The sequence below is a fragment of the Amphiura filiformis genome, chromosome 12 (genome assembly GCF_039555335.1).
Source record: "Amphiura filiformis chromosome 12, Afil_fr2py, whole genome shotgun sequence".
Taxonomy (NCBI): domain Eukaryota; kingdom Metazoa; phylum Echinodermata; class Ophiuroidea; order Amphilepidida; family Amphiuridae; genus Amphiura; species Amphiura filiformis.
Genome location: NC_092639.1, coordinates 60,836,034 through 60,839,876, shown reverse-complemented (window position 1 = coordinate 60,839,876; position 3,843 = coordinate 60,836,034).

The following is a 3,843-nucleotide window of genomic DNA, read 5'->3' as shown; positions in this document are numbered from 1 at the left end:
GTACAGAAATATCTGTAATTTTGTAAGTTTTATTTTTCCTCAGAGTGGCCGGTGCACATAAAATAATGTTGAAGGAAAAAATGTACATTCAACAGGATTTGAGCCAGCAATCTTCAGGTCTCTAGACTGGCGCTTTTGACCACTAAGCCAGGTATACTGAGTGACGGTAGATGGTTGATTAAATTGATAAGTCTTACATTGAATGTGTTCATTGTGTTCCTTGCAGATTGTGGTCAGAAGTGTTTGTCAAAAGATTCAAAGTTGACTGGTTCTAATCAGATAGAGAGCTGTTTTTTTCCTCTCTTCTTTTTCTCAACAGATAATGTGCATGGACCAATGAAGAAAGATTAAATTTTTTACATTTTAGTAACCCAGAAAATATATTTAATATCTTATTCAATTACATCTTTATATTTACATATTATTATAGTACACTGAATTTTTTTTGCTTTAGGTACACTTAAATTGCTATATATTTTTGTATATTGCCATTCTGTATTGAGTTTCTGATGAATGAGGTCCTTTGGGCCTATGAAACAGTACTGTAAGACAACATCATGTAGTATCAGCTGAGTTTAAAATTTTGTTTAATCTTATATATTTTTGTATAAATACTGGACCCAAAGAAAGTTAGGTAACAAAATTGTGTAAAGATAATTTGCCCAAAATTGTGTAATTTTGTGCCTAAATAGCGGATATTCCACGATTGTTTGTTTTGACTGGGGGGGGGGGAGTAAGTGGGAAAATGTGCTGGTGCCACTACTATTCCCATCAGAAACATCTGCATATATGTGACGTGTCATGTCAAAAGGAGACACTTTTGGGCAGGATCGTAAATGGAGAAATAGCCAAAAATCTGCCCATGGGTGATTTTTTTCACAATTTGGGTTTGTTGCGAATTTGTGAAATTGTGATGTTATAATTGTTTAAAATATTTTCTGATAGTTTCAGGCTGGAATGTAACTGGCATCTTGTATTTATTGAGACGTTTTTCTAGGTAATTCCTACTCTCAACATTGTCAATAATATTTGTAAAGGCCGATATCTCAATTTCCAATTTTTTAATACCATAACTTACGAACTCAATATCGTCGCTTGGGAATGTCCGATTTCATTGTGGAAAACGGCATTGTAGAGCAAAATATATCTATATTTAAGATATGTAAAAACCTCAAAATTGATAACCTGCCCAAAAGTGTCTCCTTTTGACATGACACGTCACATATGAGGAAAGAGGTTTTGCTTTTCCTTTTTTGGTGTGACCCCCCCTGCAGCTTGTCAAGTTTGGTTCACGACTTATATTTCAAGTTCATTAGTCAAATTATTGACTCCAATTTTGTTTTAAAAAGTTGTGTATCCTCATAACCTATAATATACCGTGTGTCATAAGTCTGTTCCTCCCCCCATAAGAAAACCACTTTAACATGCTTTAAATTATACTTACACAATTAATTTGTTACTGGTTATTGTTTTAGATTAATATAAATGTCACTTTAATAGCAATTTAATTGAAGTTGTTGTCTCTTTATGGTTGATAACCTCCGAAGGTATGCAAACCTTGGTTATTGTTGTTTTTCATTGAAATCCGAGGTCTGCAGACCTTTAAATCCGCCAAAACATACAAATTAGCTCTAAAAATCTAGAACAACTGTCGACATATTTTTTTCCGCTGCAATGAGCCGTAGGTATCATTGCAGCTAGTAGCCCAAAGGCAAATAAACAGAGGGGGTACTTCCATATTGATACTACGCTCCAGGGGAAGTCGGAATATAGGCGGAACGGACTTACGACACACCGTATATTATGTAATATCTCATTCAACTCTGTAATCTGTAATTTCTGTATACATGTTTACATATTTTATATATTGTATGTATTGTGTATTTCAATTTTTACTTAAGTGTAGATACAAAGTTATTGAAGTAAGCTTTGTATTATTATGGAAATTGTTTTACAAATGTATTTTATGTTAGGTATTGAAATGTATAAAAAGTGATATTTATGCATTTCAATATCATGGCAGTATTTAAGAAATTCCCAAATGAATTGTCTTTGATAAATAAATGTATTATACCTATCTGATATGTGCTATAAACTTTTCAAAAGTATATGCCTACATTGTACATGCCTTTGATGTATAAAATGGTAAAAGTACGTACTATGTGATGCAATCAAGCAAAATCAGCCGGAACTCAGAAAAATCAATTTTGAGATATAGCCAAAGAAGGGAAATATTTCCTTTTGTTTCCTGTTGTTTTGGAAACTCTAAATTGCTCATATCTTTGGAACTGGTTGAAATTTCAATAGGGTTTTCTGCAAAATGCAGCTTTGTAAATGCCTCTTACTATCCTATAAGAAACTGAAAATTTAATATTTCAGAGTTCCGACTGATTTTGCTTGATTGCATCACATACATATGTATATATATGCCTTATTGCTCTATATAATTATGCTATATATATAGAGAGCAATAATACTTGCCTTTGATTAAAAACTCTACAGTACTATACTTACCATTGACATGTATACATGTATGTATCAATGAAAAGCTGAAATATGAATAAAATGAAATCATGAGCTCGTGTCTTTTTAGGTGTTAATTTAGCAATTGAGTGAATAATAATAAGAAATGTGAAATTGCTTAGGGGTTCATTTGAATAAGCCAGTCACATGGGAATGGAAATATTGATCAATTCACCCATTGCACGGTTCCGCCATATGCGAGGAGAGCCTCGATCTGGCAGCATGCTTGAATGGGAATTGAACCAGTCATATAACATTGCATAAAGTTACATGTCTATTGCCAGTTCGAGGCTCTCTCCGCATATGGCGGAACCGTGCTATAGGCGACTGATCTGAATTTTGAACCATTTGTATACATTTGTATACTGTAAGTTTGAAATAGGGTTAATCCAAGGGTTCAGGAACAGAAGGCCCTGTCTGCAACAGCTGCCCCAGAGACATTTCGATAATTTCTGCATTATGTAGTGTTCGCATCTAAAAAATATGACACCTGTCCTGGCAGCTATTGCAGATTGGGCCTTCTGGTCATAAACACTTGAATAAAGTCTGCTATGCTATTTTTATCACCAATATTATAGATCAATGGAGTAAATTAGATTGTCACTGGTGCAAAATACACTGTATTGTTAGCAAAATTTGGGAAAAAAGTATACATAAAGCTTCCCAGTTTTACTGAAAATAGACCTTGAACTTGGTCCGGATTTAGAAGAATGCATCATTCTCTGATTACAATATAGGGTCAGTCCATGTCAAAACAGACTGAGTGTACACCCACCCTCTTGGATTATGCTCTCCTTTGGCTCAGGGGTACCTTTCATGGACCCCTAGGTGAGGTCAAGAAAAAATTCAAATTCAATTTCGTTTCGAATGGCGGGCCATCTAAGTTTGGCGACCTTGACCAAAATTGGGAATTTAAGGTGTCCAAATGACAAAGCGCTCTCTTTGAGAGGCATTTTCTTCTTAATTAAATCAGTTGTGACCCTCTTTTGAATGTGGTCACTCACTGGCTGTGTCTGAAATGCCTAATGCCAAAAAAGATTGATTTGAATTTCGTTGGGATTTCAGAGGGGTCAAAATCAGCACTTCATACTGTTCAATCAAATTATCTTTGATTTTGAAGGACCCATGATAATGCCACAGTGCACTTATAGGTCCTAATTATGTTCAGAATGGATTAACCATGTGCCAATGTCTATGAGCAATTCAAAAAAAAGAGAAATTTCTAGACCCCCTACAGAATTTTAGGCCCCCCTAAAGTGGTTCAGCCACAAATGGCGCTTAAAATCGGCAAATTTTGACACCTAATAACTTTAGGTGTAC